A 20,302-nucleotide genomic window follows, 5' to 3' on the forward strand; every position below is an offset into this window, starting at 1 on the left:
TGGGGGAACGAATGCCAGGTGGTGGTGTGCCCTGTTAGAAGCTTTGAGAGACATTTGGGTTTGTTTCTGAGTTAGAGGAAGAACTCGTCTTGATCTTGTCAATCAGGTGAAATCTGTTCACTAAGTCGGAGGTTGTGGAGTTGCTTACCAGCAAGTGAGATAAGCACTGACATGTGCCCGTGGTTTCACGATAGGCATGTGTTTGATTTTTTTAAGGTGGCGTCTTCATTATTCAACTTCTTTCTAATATTAAATCATAGGTATTTTTTTATTTTGGTAAAAAAACACATAACATTAGATCGACTATCCTAATCATTTTTAAGTCTATAGTTCATCAGAGTCAAGTGTATTCAGACTGTTGTGCAACAGATCTCTAGAACTTTTATCTTGTAAAACTGAAACTCTATACCTATTAAATACAAGTGCCTTCCTCTCCCCAGCCCTTGACAACTACCCATTTTTTCTTTTTAAAACCACTTTATTAAAGTATGATTGACATTAACAAAGGTGTACGTATGTAATACATACAACTTGAGTTTAGAAATGAGTATGCACTCATGAAACCACATTCAAGCCCATAAACTTATTGCCACGCCTCCAAAAGTTTCTTCCCACTCTCTTTATTTTTATTCAATTAATAATATATTTTTTTCTTGCGTGGTAAGATCAGTTATCCTAAGATCTACCCTCTTAGCAAATTTTTAAGCGTACAGTAAAATATTGTCAACTACGTACCCTATGTTAAATAGTAGATCTCCAGAATTTATTTGTCTTCCTTAGCGGAAACATTGGACCCTCTGACTGATGCCTCCCTGTTTCCATCGCTCCATAGCCCCTGGTAATCACTATTCTATCTGTTCTCTAGTTCTATGAGTCTATTTTAGAGTCTTCATACACATGGGATTATACACTGTGGTTTATTTCACTTAGACTGATGTCCTCCAGGCCCAGCTGTCTTGTCACAAATGGCAATATTGCCTCTTTTTTAAAGGCCAAATGACATTCCATTGTATGTATATACCACATTTCCTTTATCTATTCATTTTGCTTAAGGAGAGTGGATGCTTCAGTTTGATTCTGAAGGCAGGACAAGATGATGTCCCAGCTCAAAGCAGTCAGGCAAGAAGAGATCCCTCTCACTCAACCATTTTGTTCTATTCGGGCCTTCAGTAGATTGGATGAAGCCCACCCAAAAAGGGAGGACCAATCTGCTTTATTCGGTTTACTAATTCAAATGTTAATCTAATCTAGAAACTGTCTCACAGACACGCCCAGAGTGATGTTTGGGCAGATGTCTGGGTGCTCTGTGGCCCAGTCAAGTTGACATAAAATTAACCACTATACTGTGGTTACCACTGAGCATTTTCGAGATGACTTTAGGGACAGAGGGCCAAATTTACCAGCTCTGTGACCTTGGGTAAGTTATTTAACTTCATCGTGCCTCAATTTCCTCATCCTAAATCGAAGATGATAACTTTTTCTTTTGTTGGGTTGTTTTAGTATTTGTGAAGTGCTTAGAACCATACGTGACAAGCTGTAAGTGCAACATGGGTTAAATACAATTTTAACATATTTCAATAGTTATGTATATATTTTGATGTGCAGTAGAAAGAAATATATTTGGCATGATTTTCAAGGATATTTTTGCTTAGGAGGAGGCTAAATAAAACACAGCGGATTGATTTCAAGACAAATATTAAGTAAATACTAGTATAGGAGATGTGTGAAAATAGTAAATATTATGACATTGGAAAGTGAATGATTAGGTTTAGGAAATACTGTGGATAAAATAAAATAGATAATATCTATGGTGACCAATCAACCCCAACCTGGTTTTCTGAGACACAGGACATTCAGTCCTAAAAGCAGTAGAATCCCCAGTAAATCAGGATGCTTGGTCTACCTACATGTAACTACAGTTTGATATTTATCCTACAAACATTTATTGAGCACCTACATTGTTGCAGGCACTGGGGGCTTTCAAAGGATCCCTGCCTCTAAGGATCTGGTAGTGGAGTAATGCATAGAGCATTAAGAATTGAGGACTTTTTGGACTTTACAAAATAAACTCCACTGGGAGCTATCACAGTAATGTCAACTGGTAAACAACCAAGTAACATGAAGGGAACACCCTTGGGGTATGACCAAAACACTGCAAACCACAGAAATGTCAGCCATGACTGCAGTCCAAAAGTGATTGCAGGAGCCAATAAGCAAAAGGATTTTACCCTGTAAGTACCATGTAAGCTGAACACCTCAGAGAAATGATGCTCAAGCCCAACCCAAGAGTATCACAAACAGGTATGCTGATAGCCAAAGACTCTGACCTTCTCCCCGCTGTTTCTGCTGGTGTGGGGCCAACGTGAGACCATCCGTATCGCCAGTCAATAGAGCTCACTTTGGAGACACTCAGGACTTTCATTCCTTTGCTCTGTCATGTAAGACTATGTACCTACCCCCTCCCCTTTCTGTGTGTTTCATGTTAACCTGCATGGATACCTGATTGATTTATCCGAGAAGGTTCTACTCAATAAACCTGGCATTGTGGAAAGACACAAAGGCATCCAAGGGTGTTCCTTCGGTAGTCACCTGCCTTGCTTGCAATAGGTGGACTCTTGGTTCTGATTCTGCTACTGAAATGTCTGTGACTTTAAGCAAGGCTCTTCAGCTTCCCTCCATCCGCGTTTCTTAGTCTGGAAAAGAGGTGGTTGAAATAAATGATCTCTAGATCCCTTCCAACACTGGGGTTCTTTGATATGAAGCACACAGTACATCTGTTACTGCTAAAATCTCAACTCCCACTGATGTCCAGGGCGATAAAAGAACAAGGAACAAAGCTCGTTGTGATTCTTTTCCTAGCTCTCAATTCCAGCCTGAGGCAAAGGAGAAAAAGAATGAAAGGGAAACTCTCCTTCCTGGGCTCCCAAACAAGGATAACCTGACCCAAAATGACCATCTGAAATTGAGGATTGTTCGAAAAGACCTGGAAAATGTATGTGGTCTGGGAAATAGGCAGAAGAGAGACTTCCCAACAGGTTTAACCATGCAAGATTTCCATCAGTAGCACCTGATCAACTTTTTGGGGTAAAAGTTGTTTATGAAGCCAAGAAATGTAGGTGGTTCCAACTGTGGTTGTGTTTTGAAGTTGAAAAGAACTCTCTGGTGGTAGGACGAGGATAAATAATTTACTTAATTGATTAAGAGGCTCTTCTTTGGACCCTTGTTTCTTTTCATCAAATGACCTTTTGGAGTTGACAATATTCTAAGTTTCAGGCAAGTTATGTTACATAAGAATGTAACTCACTGACCATCTGTTTTTGTGGGACTAAAATCGTCTTACAGTTATAGCTTGAAAAAGCTAGCTCACACAAGTCGATATTTATACAGTTTGGTTATCTATGATTTCACTTTCTGTGATTTCAGGGACCTGCAGTCAACCATGGTCCCCAAATATTAAATGGAAATTCCAGAAATAAACAATATTTAAGTTTTAAATTGTGCACTCTTCTGTGATGAAATCTCAAGCTGTCCTGCCCAGGACCCTGGCACGTGAATCGTCCCTTTGTCTATATGCTCCCTGACCACTCCCCTTCCATTATCACTTAGTAGCCATTGGTTATCCGATCAACTGTCAGTGTATCTTAGTGCTTGTGTTAGGTAACCCTTATAGTAGCCTAATGCTACTATGTCACAATGTCTACGTCATCATTCACCTCACTTTATCCTATCACGTAGGCATTGTATCATCTTCTATCAACACAAGAAGGGTGAATAAAATACAATAAGATATTTTAAGAGAGACCACATTCACATAACTTTTTATATTGTTATAATGGTTCTTTTTTATTATTATTGTTGTTAATCTCTTACTTTTCCTAATTTGTAAATTAAACTTTATGATAAGTAGGTATGTATAGGAAAAAACAGTATATATAGGGGTTGGTACTATCCTCATTTCAGGCACCCAATGGGGGTATTGGAACTTGTCTCCCATGGGTAATGAGGGGAGAACTACTGTTCTTATTTTTTTCCAGAATCAATTTAATGCAACAAATATCTATTGAGTGTCAGTTACGAGCTCAATTCTGTGAAGCCATGAGGAGGAATGAGAATCTCGGTTGCTAGGAGCCTCAGCCAAGGGAAGCATGACAGGAATCCAATCATCCACATTATATTGATGTTGCCATTTGTGGAAAACCTGATGATTTTTACTTGGAATTGAGATTCGTTTTATGTAAGATATGGTGAACAGGAGAGGCTTTGAGTACTGGAAAGTCTAAGAAGAGTTTCTCGTCTTGGAGAACTCAGTTCTCAGGAGTCCTGTCTTTTTTCATAATAACTTCTTCTAAGACTTGTAATGCCCGTAGACTTTCTCCAGGCAGCATTCTCTCTAATTAAAGCTCCCATGAGTCACTGAAAGTTTTTAGAACCAGAATGTTGAGAGAGAGAGAGGGTGAGAGATCATAAAAATGACTTTACCTCACTGGGGGTATAGCTCAGGGGCAGAGCATTTGACTGCAGATCAAGAGGTCCCTGGTTCAAGTCCAGGTGCCCCCTCTCTATTCCTCTTGTTGCTTACAAAGAATATGGATTGACTGTTATCTTTTGTTGCTTATGGCTGGTTGAATAATAATGTCCCTTGTGTATATGCCAGACATCAGTCTAAGTTCTTTACATTAATTATTTCCTCCACTTCCTGCCAAAATTTAAAAGCTACCTATTATTAATATTTCCACTTTATAGGAGGAGACTGAGAGGTAGAGATGCTCAGTAAGTTGGCTCAAGGTCAAAAAACCACAAGAGCAGGTCTAGGATTTGAAGTCAGAACATACACTCATTGACTTCATGATACTATTCGTACTTTTCTCCTAGTGATAAAAGCTTTGTGACGAAAGTCCACTTAGCAATGCTCCCAAGGTGCTAGGACTGTCCTTTGAGTTTTAGGACCTTTTGGCTGCAAGGCCAACCCAAGAACTTGGTGACTGTGCCCACACCTTGCAGTACCCTGGGGCAAGTCAAGGAATAGAGTCTTCATTCACAAAACACTGCTAGGAGTAAACCTGAACTGGCCTGAAGTTTAGGGAAGTGCGTTCTTTTCCTGCTCTAAAGTTTGAGGAATTTCTACCCCGCTTCCTTTTGTTTCCTGCATTCCTGAACACTACTACTTAGGTGCCTTCATTCAGGACTCAGGCATGGGCTAGAGGTGAGACCTTAGTCTAGGCCTAACTCCTGCCCATAGCACAGGCACTGCTATATCTTTAGATCAGCTTGAACGACATACACTGAGCACCTACTCTGTGCCAGAGCTGTGCAAAGCGTGAGCCCAGAGGTGAATAAGACATAGCCCATGGCCTCCGTGCACTCTCGACCAGGAAGTAGGCCTATAAAATAAGAAATCAGTAATGGAAGCTGTACCAACCTGTTCCAGCTTCAGCAAGGCAGAGGAGGCAGTGATTGCTTCTGTCTAGAGGAGAGGAAGTTAAAGGAGGCTTTCTGAGAGGAACTGATGGCAAATCGGGGTTCCAAAGATGAATAATATCTCATTGGATGGAGGGCAGAGTGAAGGTTGGGGTATGGGGAGTGGAGGTTGAGTTCTAGGCAGTTAACACGGCACAGGCAAAGGCTGGAGCCTGATGGATGCAGTTGGAGGCAGCTAGAGCACAAAATGGGTTATGAGGAGTGTCAGAAGCTGAAGCTGAAGCTGAAGAGGCAGATAGGGATCCAAATGTAAGAACTTTGCAGGTTGTGCTAAGAGACTTGGAATTTTTTGTGAAGGCCTTTAAAGGGGAGTGACCTAGATAGACTTTGTTTTAAAATGGGCTGCTCTGGAAGCAGAACAGGGATGGATGTGAGAGGTGGAGTCCTGGAAGCCATTTAGGAGGGGGCGACTCTGCCAATGTAGAGATAGGGATGGATCTAAGTGACGTCACAGCTAAAATCAACAGTTTTTAAACTCCGGAGATTAACTGAAACTGGGCAAGAAAGAGAGGGTGGGAGAAGCCCAGAGTTGTGTTAAGTGTGTTGACCAAATGATTGAGTACACAGTGGTGTCACCAATTAAGATGGGAGGAGGCTATCCCGATGATTAGTCAGGCCCAGCTCTCAGCCCTGAGCCTACACTGGAATGCCAGCCCCTCCATCTCCTAGCTGTGTGACCACTTTGTGCCGCAGTTTCCTTACTGGCAAATCAGTATGTTAATAACGATAAGACCTATTTTATGGGATTTTTGTAATGATTCAGTAGGAGTTATGGGTAAAATTTTAGTGCCGTGCCTAGCACTTAGCAAGTCTCCAATAAATATAAGCTGTTATTATTACAACAAAGCAAAATAGGAGGAGGTGCAGGCTTGGGCAGGAAGAGGACACGTTTATTTTTGGGTGTACCAGGTTTGAAATCTGAGGTTCCTGTAAGGCCTCTGAGTGGAGAGGCTGGAAGTGAGTGTCTGAGGGACTCAGAGAACTTGTGAGCTGGGGCTCTTGCTGCAGTTTGCTCCTCAGCTCCAGGGCAGCTGATAGACCTGATCAGAGAGAATTGGTTGTAACGATGATTTCCTTAACTTTCTTCTCAATCATGTATATACATACACAAGATTAAAAGTCCTCAGACTGCAACTCAGGGAAATAGGAATTAGAGATGTTTAAAGGTGAATTTTTCATTTTAGAACCTCCAGTTTTTATTTTATTTTATTTTTTTTAACTGTAAAATGACACAGTTCATCTTGGATGCAGTCCCCTTTGAAAATCTAATGGAAACATGCACAATATACCATCCATGCACATACACAATGTTTGCCTATAATTTCAGAGTTGTACATGAACCTCTGAACTCCGTTTATGGATACCCAGATAAGATGCCCTTCATGTCCAGTACTCGTTGGTGGCTCATAATAGTTAAAGCATTCACCGATGTGCCTGGAGGTTTATGGGCAGTTGGTGGTGTGTTTTAAAAGCTTTAGAATTAAACTTGGAATACAGCACTGAGCTTTAGGTGCTGATAAGAGAATGAACATACAGGCTCTGGGAAAAGCAGTAGGTGGTGTAGCTAGAAGGGAATGGGAGATGAATTTAAATCCAAGAGAAATCTCAGCCTTAAAGGTATTTATGAAGAATAGTGTAACTCATAAAAGTGGAATAAGTATTTATAGGATACTTATTCACATCAGGGGGTATAGCTCAGTGGTAGAGCATTTGACTGCAGATCAAGAGGTCCCTGGTTCAAATCCAGGTGCCCCCTGAGTACTGTTTTGCAACTCTTGGCAGGTTCATTAAAGGAGTGCATCTAGAGTGAGGCCAGCAAGGTGCCTAGGGCTCAAAATTTAAGGAGAGTCTCACTCTCAGGTTCATGTAAGCACTCTGGCTCATTAATTCTTTCACAGTAGAGCTGTGTATTCACATTAACTCACACTTTCTCCAACATGAACCCAGGCAAACACAGTCACACACCCAGAAACATATATACACACATCCATAGACCAGATACCATCAATCATGTACATACACAAACCAGTATTCACTCCATCCCACAGACGTAACAACAGACAAAAATTCACACATATACACACATGAGCTTTCTCACATGTACTTTAAATTCTCCTTTCCTATATATCCAATTTTATTAATCAGACCTTTTCTATTTTCCTTTCTTCAAACTTTTCATCTTCTACTAATTTTAAATTTTCAGAAGAGTTGTAAAGATGGTATAGAGAAGCCCCACATGCCCTTCCCACAGCTTCTTCTAATGTTAACATCTCACATAACCATGGCATTATTTACCAAAACTATGAAATAAACATCTGTGCAACACTATTAACCAACACATAGACTTCATTCAGATTTCACCGTTTTTTTCACCGATATCTCTTTTCTGTTCTAGGATTCAATCCAGGATACCAGGTTGTATTGAGTCATAATGTCTCCTTAGTTTCTTTTAATCTCTGAGAATTTCTCAGTCTTTCTGTGTGTGTGAGTGTGTGTGTGTGTGTGTGTGTGTGTGTGTGTGTTTGTAACCTTAACACTTTTTTGAAAATCCTGGTCAGATATTTTGTAGAATGCCCCTCGCTTTGGGTTTGTCTAGTGTTTTCTCACGATGAGATTGAGGTTATGGATTTTAGGGGAAAATATCACAAAGGTATTGTGCCCTTGTCACATTTTAAGGGATGGAAGAAAAATACTGCAACAATTTAAGAGTCTGCTACATTGTAAAATTTTTAAGGGTTCAGTATCTGAGGCTCCTCAGGATATGCCTTCTAAAATGAGAGACACCATATATCACTTGGTGGGTTTCTTTGGATTTTGATGGCAATGTATTTGGATGTGCTTCTCTGGTATATTAACTAGATAACAATGATCCATAAGATTTTCAGTTTTTTTGTTTGTCCCAGAGCAAGAAAAGGATTTGCACTCAATTCAGGCTGTGGGAAAAGCTATTCCTCCAGGTGCCTATTATGATTTAGTTTTGGAAGTGCAAATGGTAACCTTTTCTTTGTTTACATAGCACATTGAATTTACCTCTCTTTTATGTTATTACATGGTGTATTGTAGTGATTTATATGTCCATATGTTAGGCTAATCTTGGCTATACTGTGGTAACAACTCTGAAATCTCAAGAGCTTACCGCGATAAAGGTTATATCTTATTCATGCAAGATCTGATGTGGGTCCGGTGGTCCTTGTCTCTCTTGTAGCTACGTCATCTAGTAAAATGTGCCATCCAGGGCCATCGTTCCAGGGATAGAGTGAGTTGGGGAGTCACAGCAGTTCATAGCTGCCTTAGCCCAGAAGTGACACACATCACTTCTTCTCACAGTTCTTTGAACAGAATTAGTTATAAGGCCCCAATTTCATTGCAATTGAGGCTCAAAAAGTAAGGAAGCATTTGGATACTGAGTACTAATTTTCTCTGCCATAAACCATCTTATCCACTCCAATGTGGTCCCTTAGATGATGGCAATTCTTTCTGATTCTTCTTGTTATTACCAGTGACTGACAAGTAGCTTGCCCATAGTAGGGGCTCAGAAAATATTTGGTGAACAACAGCTGTTGGCTAATTGCATAAATGAGTGAATGAATGATACGAGTATATAAACAAAATATATTTTTAAATTATTTGGAAACTGATTTTATTATAAGGCAAGACTTATATTTTTCATGTTTAAAAAATAGCTTATTTATGCTTTTCTAAACAATCTCTTAAAAGATTTGACCCTTTATTGAAGAAGACAACTCTGTCTATGCCCATCAAATAAAACACAGAATAATAATTTTTTTTTACCAGTTTGTTTAAAAAAATAAATGTTTGCTATTTGTTTAAAAAATAAATGTTTGCTACTCTGCCTCTCTTTCTAAAACTGTCCACATGACCTTTACCCATTATAAAATCAAAATATTTTTATTGGATAGACTTTTAAACATATACCAAAGAATATAGGAGGGAATAAAATTTGGTTGGATCTCCACCACTGTCTTTTTTTTTAACTCTTGTTTTTTTTTTATATATGCTTGTGTTCGTACATGTAAGTCTATATTTTATGTGAGTATGTGTGTAAATATTTACTTAACAAAAATGTATTAGGCAGATCTTAGGCAACATCTCAGGTCCTCTTGGCCTTGACTTTTTCTGAGGCCCTCAGCCAGCTTTTCTACCCTGACTGCCACTGAGATAACTAAGTGTGTATGGACTCTGTCACCTCCACCCAGGCAGCACCCTGCAGTTCCCTCCCTCCTGCCTATGCCGATGCCCCTACTGTTGGCATCCTCTTGCTTTTGAGGTGTGAGAGGCCCTGAGACCCAGTTGGTGCCTCCATAGGCAGACTCTGGACATGTCGAGGAGTTCATGTACCAAGAGGAGTCCTTTCGCCAGTGAGACACAGAGCTGAGGGAGAGCTGACGTCTTCTCCTCTCTCCCTCAGGACAGATTGTCTTGGAATTCAGCAGTTCATGCATGCTCTTAAGAGAGAGCTTATAAATTCAAGCAATCAATCGCACTAATTACCAAATGACGGCCAGCTCGGAAATGCAACTTTGCACTCGCTAAACCTTCTTCCTCTGCCTCACTCCCTTTCACTCCTGCTCCCTGGCATAGCACTTTTTGAAAACTAACAGCACATCAGCTTTGGCCCCAAGCATAGGTTTTGGGGTATCCAGGTACAGCAGACAGTCTGGATGCTCTGCCAATTTTCTCTTTAGCCTTTACTACAATAGTTTGGTCTGGCCTGATTCTAATTGCCAGAGCTTATTCTATATCTGTTTATGGCAAACTGGAAGTGCCAGAGAATTAATGGCCACTGGGGGCACCTCTCAAACAATGACTGATGGAACTTGCTGTTTAAACACCCCAGATTCCTTATCCCCTCCTGGTATAACTCTGAGCCAGGATGGTTTTACCTTGGCTCCAGGCTTCCAGTGAGATTAAGCTGGTTTCCCTCAGTAGTCATTTTCATGACAATGCAACTTTTATTGGCTGCCTTCCCTATGTCTCACGTCCTCTCTCCTTTACCAGCGTGTCCTATAGTCACCAAATAAGCTACTGACCTTGAATTAGCGTCTGCTTCTGTGGGAACTCAACCTAAGACAGCCTAAGACATAATTTTAAAAATTTATAAGCTGAATTTTTTCATTTAATAATATCTCCTGTATATAATGTTAAATATTCTAAAACCTTTCTAAAACATATGCATTTTAAATGCTGTGTGGCATATATCGTATGGATTATATAAATAATCTGCTGGACATTTCTGTTGTTCCCAATATTCCTATCCAACTTTAATTAACTCAGTGCTAATCAGACCTAGACAGGCTTTGTCTCTGGGGTCAGAACTGCAAATAAATAAACCACAAATGAGTCATTTTTCACATAATAAAAAAGAAATAATCAACATCAACTTAGAGAATTCCCCTGACTTCTATTTGATGTTTTTTGAAGGTTGCCATATAGAAGGGTTCTTAGAGGAAAATCAAAGGAACCTTATTTGTTTTAAAAGGAAATAAATAGCATCTACAATTTCTTTAAAAAAGGTACCAACTCTATTATCTTTGAAAAGAAATGACAGCTAAAGCTCATTATGTGGTACTTTTTGCTACCTGATAGAGTTTGTTTATGGCAAGGGAAATTAGGCTTCCTGCTTACAAAGGTCTCTCTCTCTCTCTCGCTCTCTCTCTCTCTCTCCCTCTCTCTCTTTCTCCCTCTACCTCTCCCTTTCCCTTTCCATCTCTTCCTTTCCCTTTCTCTGTTTTACAGTGGGATAACTTTTAAAATTGTATTCTTGCTCTCTAAATAATTTTGGGCCTGTTAACTAACCTCTGTAATCTCTGGGTTCTTTTCATTTGTACATTGTGGATAGTAACAGTGATCCCTTTACTGTGATGTCAGAATTGTATAATATAATATCAATGAGTACGTATTAACTGCTCAATAAATGATAACAATTATTTCACCGTTACTTTATTTTCAATGGTGAAAGACGTAGCACAGAGCAGAGGGAGGAACTTAAGAAATATGAAGAGGGCATGGGGTAGGACATGCAGATATCTAATTAGATTCAGGGAACATGAATGGTTCTCTGCACAAAGATACCTCCACTACACATTTTTCCTGCTCAGATGGACTGGGTCCCAACATCCTGTATAATTCCAACCCTTCTACCTAGCTTAGTGCTTCTTAAAGTGCACCAGGAGCATCAGCAACACCTGGGAACTGGTTAGAAATGCAGATTATCAGATTCTCCTTTGACTTTAGAATTAGAATCTCTGGACGAGGTGGGCCCAGTATTCTGTCTTTGTAAAAGCTACTGATGCACATTAAGGTTTGAAAAACCCTGATCTAGCTTGAGCCTTTAACCTGGCCTGCCCAGCCCCTGGTCCTATGGCTGCCCTGATGGTCCTGCCTGATTCAGGTTCCCCTTCTTCCAGCCTTCATCCTGAGATGTTACTATTTGTTCTGTCTCACTTATGTACTCCTTTCCAGCTCTGATTTTGACTCCTCATCTTTTGCATTATACTAGTCTGCCACATGGCGTGATTTCTATTTGTCCCTTGGTCCCTGTGTCTGGTGGCTCCAGACAACTCATCTGGTGCAGTTGAGCCCCTGGAACCTCAGTCCAGGAAACCAACATTTCCACCAGATTTTGACTCCTGCAGGAGGACTGGCCAATTACTCGCCAAACTTTGATGCTAATTCCTGCCCCAGGCTCTGCAGCAATGGGACTCCAAGTTAGGGGACATAGAAGAGCCTTTGAATTCATAGCTCTGCCTCTAGGACTCAGGCAATTGTGTGGTTTCTCTTACATGGACTACCTTAATTTCCATATTTGAACTCCTGTCTTGGTCCTCGCTTAGTGCTCCATTTCTTCTGGAGCTCGAGTCCTGCCTACCTCTTACTGCTCTTAGTGGCGGAAGTCATGTTCTTCTCAGCATGTTAGTTATCTATTGCTGCATTAAACATTACCCCAAAACTTATTGACTTAACACAGTGATAAATATTTGTTGTCTCGCACAGTTTCTGAAGGATGGGAATTCAGGAACAACTTGGGTAGGTGGTTGTGACTCAGGATTTCTCATGAGGCTGAGGTCAAGGTATGGAATGGTTGAAGGCTTGACTGCCAATGGACGTGCCGCTTTCAAGGTGGCTCATTTCCATGTCTGGCAAACTAATGCTGGTCGTTGATGAGCACCCTCAGCTCTTTGCCATCCTGACTTCTCTATAGGACTGCTTGAGTGTCCTCATGATGCGGCAGCTAGCTTCTCCCACAATGAATGCTCCAGGAGAGAGTAAAGCATACTTTTTAAGATCTATTACTCGAAGTCCTAAAACCTTATTTCTGTCACATTTTATTTGTTAGAAGCAAGTCTTTAAGGTTAATTCAATCAAGGGAAGGGGAATTAGGCTGTATCTGAAGGGAGGAGTGTCAAAGATTTACGGGCCTATTTTAAAACCACCACTGGTCAGTTTTGGGAAAAGCTTCCTGCCACATACCACCCAATTTATAAGATGTTCTGCTCTGCCGGCCCATTCTGGCAGATTCTAAATGCTGACCTTTATCTTTGGCCAGGTGTCACATACCACCCACTAGATGGAGAGCCTTTTTTATCTATTTCCAGGGTTCAGTCTAGGTTGATACTGATATTCAAGGGGTCTTTTCTCTTTAAAATGATGATTCAGTCATTTATTGAGCACCTCCTACATGAATTGATAACTGGTACATTTGATCATCTCTTAATTGCTTGTTTCTAACCTGGTGAGTCTGCTTGTCCTAACATAACCAAAGCCTTTGTCAATAAGAGATTAATTTGAGTTAATAAGTTCGAAGTTTATGTATGTTAACCAGGCTCAGAGCTGCCACATGAATATATGCCGTTCAAACCTGATGCAAAGCTGCTTAGCTGGGAGGGTGAATAGTGGCTGAAATGCAGCACACATTCCACTAGCCAAGCTAGCTTAGACTGCCTGTGCCTAGAAGAAAGACAGCCTTTTTCCAGTGAGCACAAATGTGCCATTGATTTGCTGAGCATTAAATCCTCAGGGATAATTTTCAGAGAGGTGTGTATGGGCTAGCAGTGGCTGTGGTTGAGTGTATTTTTGTTGTACACAACAGAAACTCAACTCAGACTAGTTTTAGCAAAACAGGAATTTAAATGAAAAATCTAGGTTTCAACTTTGGCTTTAAATACGGCTGGATCCAGGACACCAAGTTGTTACCAGGAATCTCTTTCTCTCCTTTTCTTGGATTCGATTTCTCCGTTAACATTCTCAGGAAGATTCTGTCCAAGTTGACCCAAGTTTACTTCCTTCCCTTGTAGCTACCCCAGGACAAAAGAAAAATTTCCAGTTTTTCTAGTCCTGCGATTAAATCTCATTGGCCAGTTTCTGAGCTGGTCATGCAGTAATGGCCATGGATTTCTCTGATATGATAATTTCTAGAGCTGAGGAGTTGGTCTGCCCCATTCAAACCACACTAAGATCAGGAGTGGGGGTCATCTTAAAAAAAAAAAAAAACAAAAGAATTCTTTTACCATAAAAAAATTGAAAATAGATCTTGGATTAAAAACAATACATAACTGCTACATCTGAATTCACATTTTGGTATGACTAGTCATCATAGAGTAAAATTATACAAAGGGAACTGAGAGATGATAAAGGAAAAGTATGGATTTAACCTTAATCCTGGGGCCTTCACAGGTTATCCTTGGGTTGCTTACAGATTCCCTTCTCAGAGAATTGAAAAGTAATCACATGACTCAGCTTAGCCTCTCAATGTCAGCAACATAACTGGGGTCTCTTACGTAGCCTCTGGATTTTAGCTCATTCCATTTTGTTTTCCATCTAGTTCTCGGTCAGGGCTCCTTGTAGTACACCGCAACCTGGATTGGAAGAATATTCACAGTATGTTTTGGATGTGTCATAACTTGATGTCATTGGCCTTTTCTTTCTTATTCTTATGTTGCTTCACTTCTGAGTTTGTTTCTGAGGAGCAGGAGCTGATATCTACAGACTCTTCTGCAGGGAGCCCAAAGAGCATTCTTCTCAAACACAGGAGGTGTGTTGACACACCTGAGAAAGAGCTAGGTGAGAGCTTAGAACTCAAGTGATCTAAGAAATGCCATTTGGTTGTGCTACTGCTCAGAATCCAAAGGTTTGATTGCAAGGCAGAAAACAATCACTTGAGGAGTTTATCCTATTTGGGGCCATTTGCTGTGGGATGGCCCATTTTTGGTTGAGGGCCTGAAGGCGGTCAGTTGCATTTCCTTCTCTACAATGGATGGTTAAGAAATAAAGTCACAACCCAGCACAGCCAATGATTCTCAAAGGGATCGTTTATGGTTCTTTTGATGAGAAGGGGTTCTTTTTTTCTTGTTGACCTTGAACCTGAAAGTATGTAAAGGCTGGAGCTTTTTTTTTGGCTAAATAAAAACCATAAGCTTTAGTCCATTCTGCAGATGAAGCTGCTAGTGCAGAGGAAGTTAGAGCTGAGAAATGGAAAGAAAAACCCAAGACCTCCTTATACGGTTCAACCCTTGGAGCAAGTCACACCAGAATCTAGACAACTCCTGGACTTTTCAGTTATGATATTCAGCAAATTCCCTGTTTTTTTTTGTGTGTGTGTGTTTTCTATCACCTGCAAACAAAAGATTCCTAGCAAATCCATCCTGAGGTATCATTGCTCCAATGTTTTCAGAGATCCAGTAAGGCCCGATTCTACTCTTCAGAACCAAAGCCTAATTTTCTTACACACAAAACCCTAATATCAGAATTCCAGTTAGTCTCTCTACTTTTCTACACTTGTTTCTCTCTTTATAAATCTATAATAATAATTCATGCCACCCATCACTTTTGGGGGTTGAGTACTAATTAGAACACTTGTGAAATTCTTTGTTTTTACAAACTGTTAGCAAAAGAGAACTGTTCATTAATATCTATTACTCTTGATTTTTCTGCCTTTAAAAAAAAGTTCTTTTCTGAAAAATAAAACTTTTCTTTTCTTAAAAAAAAAAAAAAAAAGACCAATTATTCAAGTTCACTTTTGAAAGCGTAAACAGCTCTGTGGTGAGAGGTGGGGGATTCAGGGCCAAACTGCCTCTCTCTTTCATGTTCCCTCACTTTTCTTCCCTGATATTTCTAAGGTCTCAACTTTGGGGTTTTCAGTACTGGAAAGAAATGCAGTTAATTAGAAAACTCCAACGCCAGTGAGATGTTAACCTGACTGTTTTGAATCTAAGGTTATCACTAACTGGTATAATTTTGAGAAAATGTTCCATTGATTTGTGTAAGTAAAGTAGGTTTAGTATGAAGGCAATTAACCATATGATACAGACACCAGAAAAGAAAAGAGAGATGAAAATGTTTTGGGAAGAAAGAAGGGAGATAGAGGATGAACAGAAGAGAGAAGGCAGTGACAAGGATTGAGGTAGCAACTGTACTTGGGTCAACGTGTGATGGTGGTGTCAAGCTTTGGTTAGTTAATAGAATATTGATAGGGTTGCCAGATTTAGCAAATAAAAATACAAGACACCTGGTTGAATTTGAATTTTAGGTAAATAATTTTTTAGTATGTCCCATTTAAATATTGCATGGCAATCCTTAAATGTAAGAATATGAGGGTTTTCCTTTTCTAGGGTCAATGGATTGTCTTGCTAGCATTCTGGAACCTGTAGGTGAGACTGACTCCAGCTCATATCTTGGGATCAAATCCATGGAGTTTTACTATAAGTTTCTGAAACTTCTGAGCTCTTCCTTGCTTCAACAGATGACTTTAGCAATTGAAGTGCTCTCATATTCTTTCTATCTGAGCAGTATGATTATGTTTCTTTTGTTAAAAAAAAATCTTTTTATTATGAAAAAATTTCAAATACACACAAAAGTGGAGTTATAATAAACTTCCATTACCCAGTTTGAAGAGTTGTCAATGTTTTGCCAATCTCGTTTCATCTCTTTTCTTCCACCCTCTTCACTGTGCAAGTGTTTTAAAGAAAATTCCAAACTTCATGTCAGCCTTACATCCTGTGTTTCTTTTTTAATTTTATGTTTTCTTTCCTGTCCTTAAGCATATTTGTTTAAAATTGCCAAGATCTTACCTTTCACCTCTGTCTCCCTTTATATAAAATAGTAAATATAAAATAATCATCTCTCCCTTCACGAGATAATAGTCCTTTGTTTTCTCCCTCAAAGCATCCCTATAGTTCATGGCTTTCTCCTAACTCTGGTAGCCTATTCAGGCCTCAAGGGATCTGTTGCACATTGTGCTGAGGGGTCAGTGGATGGGTGGGAGGAGGAGTGGAGGGTGGGAGTGAGGGAGTGGGGGGTGAGGGAAGGGGCGAGGGTTCTCAAATTTCAGCTTCCTTTCAAACTTCCTTCCTATAAGCAATACTAATCTTGTCTCTCTTTACTTCTAACTTTATGCATCATGCATGGCTAGACTTTTTCGGGTAACTATTGGGTCCTCTGATTTACCCTAAAATCAGAAGCAGGTTTGAAGATGCTGAGAGCATCAGGGTAGAAGACAATGGTTCTCAAACCTTAGTGTGCACAGAAACCCCTGGAGGGCTTGTTAAAACACAAATCCTGAGCTCCCTTCCCCAGTTTCTGATTCAGTAGGTCTAGGGTGGGGGTCTGAGAATTTGCATTTCTGCAAGTCCCCAGGGGATGAGTAGTCCAGGTAGCACACTCTAAGAACCATTGATCTAGTAAAAACTTTTTGGTTATATAAAACTGAAGAAGAATCCTTATTCTGTGACCTTGGGCAAGTTACTTAACCTCTCAGATTTAGTGTCCACATCTGTGATCAACAAATGTTCACTCCTCCTGTGCTAATAATGACCTGCTGCTTTGAAGAGCAAAACCTCACCTTTCCTTCATGTTGTTTTGTTCGTGGCTAACTGGAAGTGGTTTTGCGTATATTCGCCTTTCAGAATTCAGTTGCATTTCTCATGTAGAGCTTTGGGTAAACAAAAATAAATGTTGAACTCAGAAGACTGTACTCCAGTCTTGAAAAGAAGGAATGATGAAGAGATAGCTATAGTTCATTCATTCAGCAAATGTCTATTGAATACCTACGGTTACCAAAAATTCCCCAAGTTTGGCTGCTTACTGCTTGAAAACCAATACTCTAGAGACAGGTGCTGGGTGGAGAGGAAAGCTTGCTTTATTCAGGAAGCCGGCAGTCTGGGAAGATGGCAGAGAAATATCTAAAGACCGTCTCCAAAGTTCTGGTTCAAGCAAAGGAGTTTTAAAGGAAAGGAGGGGACGGGGAACTCCAGGGAACCGAGAGAAAAGTCTGTTTCTTTAGTAATAGGTGATGCTTCTTCACATCAGACTCCTGGACACCAGCAGCTGGTCATAACTACCTTGGAGACATTCTTCCCTCCTGTAAACCAAACTCGTAAATTCTCCTTGAGACCCTGAAGTTATTGTCTCCTGCTTGACAAAGAAACAGTACATCATTACACAAAATTATACACAAAATTATAACAATACACAAAATTATACTGCGAGAACAGAAGGAGTTGAGCAAGAACAGTTAACATGTGAACAAAGGCCTAATTAAGAGTTAAATTATTTAATTCTAGTGATATGGGAAACGTAAAGAAATCTAAGATGGCTACTCTGTCCTGGAGGAATTTTTTCCAACCTCCTCTCCTTGGAACCCTACCTTTCCTGCTCGTGCAAAACAAAAGACCACTAAGTATGCGGAAGTAATTAACGTATAAATCTACTTGCCTGCCTTTGTTCAGGGCTCAGACTCTGGAAAGTGACTCCTCTGAGCTCGTCAGCGTAAATAAACCTCTTTGGATTCTTAGTTTGCTGAGTGCCGCTTGGTTCTTCTGGGTACACGGCCAAAATCCATAACACTAGCTGCCAAAGTTGCTAGGAGCATTAAAATTACAAGGGGCTCGACTACACTACTATGTGCCACGCAGTTAGACTGGATCATTGTCCTTAGGGAATTTTGGATTCTAGTGGGGAGAGTAAAAAGGGAACAATCTTGGTGGGGCCCTAATAAGAAAAATACAGTGAGGAGTCAGTCAAATAATAATTTATATTATTCTCTCCCAGTTCTGGAGGCCAGAAGTCCAAAATCAGTTTCCTTGGGCTAAAGACAAGGTGCTGGCAGGACTATGTTCTTCTTGGAGACTTTAGGGGAAAATCTGTCTCTTTGTCTTTTCCAGCTTCTAGAGCCACATCCCTTGGCTCGTGGTTCCTTCCTCCATCTTCAAAACCACCAGTGTCGTACCTTTAAATCTTTCTCTCATCACCTTACCTTCTTATTCTGTTGAATCAATAACTGGAGATATTTTGTGAGCAATGAAGAATATAGGAGCAGGGTGGAAGATGATCCAGGAAGGATGGGAAAAATGTCTAAAAACTGTGATTTCAATCTGCCACAGGTGTTCCATGAAGTTGTGTGGTCATGCAGCAAAAATGATAAACATTTATTGGAAGGTTTTCACATGCCAGCTGTTTTACGGGCATTCCTCCTTTAATTCTCACAATAACCCTTTGAAGAAGGTACTATTTTACACATAGAAAAATCTGAGGCTCAAAGTTCAACTTACCCAAGATCACAGAGTTAGTAAGTAAGAACACCAGGATTACAAGTATTAAAAAACAAAACTCGACTGAGTAAATTTGAAGACTAATTGGCTTTATTAAGTACATCATGAATTGGGTAGCATTCCATCTAGCAAGTAGACTGGTCCTGTGAGGCATTGTACAAAATGGAAGGTTTTCATAGGCAGAAGGGTGGGGCAAAGGAGTTATTAACAAAAGAAAAGAAAGGATTATTTTTATACCAGGATATCCCCTTTTGAGGTGAAGGGAATGGCAAGGGATTTTTTTTCTCTCGAATTGCCTTTTCTTTGTGGGGCTGGAGAGAATGGGGTGGGCCCACATGACAGATTACCTCATCAATGTTGACCAGAACATTCCACCCTGGCTGATTAAGGTTATGTTTCTGGAAGAGGTTAACACTACAATTAAATCAGGTATCGAATCTAGATTTGATAGCATGGGCTTTCAGCATGAGTGAAGCCATTTTGGGCCTGTGGTTTTCTCTTTTAACACAAGGCAGGCAGCTTGTCTCCAAAGAAGAACTCTAAAGAAAGCTTTGCTACACAGTCTGTGGCCTAGAAGCATCGGAATCACCTAGGAACTGGTTAAAAATTCAGACTCAGGCTCCACTCTAGACCTGCTGAATCAGAACCTGCATTTTCATAAGAGCCCCAGTGATGCAAACACACGTTAAAGTTGGAGAAGCATTGCTGCCAAGGACTGCACTAGAAATGCAGTGAAATGTCATTTTCAGCAGCTGTGGAAGGTGGCAGAAGTATCTTTCTCTTCAGTGTTTGCTCTAACAAGATTAGGGAGTCCAGTTAGTCTGATAAGTTTTCATTTGAGTGAGCAAATAACAAGTTAAAAAAAACACTCCTAGTTTTTGTCTTCAGGCCTAAGGTAGGATACCACGATGCATGCTAAATACCAGTTATTTATCTTCTGGGTGCTAAAATATGTGCTGACTCAGTATATATCATCTCTGTGTGCTGCAGGGCCCAGGGTGATAAATTATCAATGAAGGTTATTAAATTACCACACTTGCTCTTATATCAGGTGCTAGTGTTAGGCACATTTTGAACACTGCAATTATCGCACAGCAAGCAGAGAAATATGATGATTGTGCTTATAAAAGATGCTTATTCACTGAAGCTTGTTTTTCTCTGGGTCCTTGTTAGGCTGGTACTCTATTTCTAAATCTTAGAGTGTGTGCTTTTGACAGAATCAAGAAATTGAATAAATAGAAATAGAAGATAGCTAGTAG

The 20,302-nt window shown here is 40.1% G+C and overlaps 2 non-coding genes across 2 annotated transcripts; both read left to right on the top strand.

Moving 5' to 3' along the window:
- The first annotated feature begins 4,485 nt into the window (after nt 1–4,485).
- On the top strand, nt 4,486–4,557 carry TRNAC-GCA. The gene has a single exon. It is a non-coding gene; the product is annotated as a tRNA-Cys (tRNA).
- Nucleotides 4,558–7,162: 2,605 nt separating this feature from the next.
- TRNAC-GCA lies at nt 7,163–7,234 on the top strand. Its single transcript has one exon. It is a non-coding gene; the product is annotated as a tRNA-Cys (tRNA).
- The last annotated feature ends 13,068 nt before the right edge of the window (nt 7,235–20,302 follow it).

This window comes from Pteropus alecto, unplaced genomic scaffold, assembly GCF_000325575.1.
Source record: "Pteropus alecto unplaced genomic scaffold, ASM32557v1 scaffold92, whole genome shotgun sequence".
NCBI lineage: Eukaryota > Metazoa > Chordata > Mammalia > Chiroptera > Pteropodidae > Pteropus > Pteropus alecto.